Source organism: Myotis brandtii, unplaced genomic scaffold, assembly GCF_000412655.1.
Source record: "Myotis brandtii unplaced genomic scaffold, ASM41265v1 scaffold523, whole genome shotgun sequence".
NCBI lineage: Eukaryota > Metazoa > Chordata > Mammalia > Chiroptera > Vespertilionidae > Myotis > Myotis brandtii.
The window spans coordinates 2,911,931-2,912,776 of record NW_005369902.1 but is presented as its reverse complement, the minus strand read 5'-3'; the positions used below and the strand labels follow the sequence as shown (position 1 = coordinate 2,912,776).

The 846-nt window shown below is 70.9% G+C and overlaps 1 long non-coding RNA gene across 1 annotated transcript in view; it reads left to right on the top strand.

The window, feature by feature from the left end:
• LOC102262005 overlaps window positions 1-846 on the top strand; it is a 5,239-nt gene continuing 4,393 nt past the window's right edge. The window contains exon 1 of the long non-coding RNA XR_314239.2: window positions 1-26. This is a non-coding gene — a long non-coding RNA (uncharacterized LOC102262005). The remainder of the gene's footprint in view (window positions 27-846) is intronic.

Genomic DNA, 846 nt, shown 5'->3' with positions numbered 1-846 from the left:
GAGGGGGCTCCCTGCCCCGCCCGAAGGTGCGTCCTCCCTCCGCCAGCTCCGAGGACCCCGCTCCGGTGCCCCTACCCCACCCCAGGGTCCCTCCTCCTGACCTCTAGCCCGCAACATCCCCACCTGTGCCTGCTGACCCCTGCACCCCCTGCTGACACCCAACACCCGCCGCTGAACCCCAACACCCGCTGCTGAACCCCAACACCCGCCGCTGAACCCCAACACCCGCCGCTGAACCCCAACATTCTGCTCAGGGTCCCCCAAGCCCTCCACTATGTCCCCCAGCCAGCAACCCCCATGCCAGGTCCAGAACCTGCGAGTCTCTCCGAAGGTGCCAGCCCCTGGCCCCCGCAGCCCACACCTCCACGCCGCCCGATCTTGGGGCCCTCCATTCCGCTCTGCCTCGCAGCCGCCCGGTCTCACTCCTCTCCCTCCTGACCCCCCAGCACCCCCTTTTCCTCCTCATCCATCTGGCCGGCACCCTCCGCGCCCTGCCTCCCGGAGCCCAGGTGTCTCGAGACCCCTAGGAGCCCTCGCCCGGCTCCTGCGGTTGGAGCGGGGACCAGGCTGGGGTCCCGCCGCTCGCCCTGACCCCTGGAGGGTCCCGGGTGGAGAGGAAGGCGGCGGGGTGCCGAGTCCATGAGCGCTCTCACCCCTCGGAGGGAACCCTGGATGTCTAAACTGGGGCTGCCCCTTGCCATGCGTCTGAGGTGAGGGGTGCGAGGTCACGGTGGCTCCCCGGACCTGGCTGGACTGGACGCGGTGGGAGGGGTCCCAGGGTGCCCGTGGGGCAGGAAGGATGCGGGCCTCGCCTGCCCCCTGAGGCTCCCCTCCTCCACGGCTTCT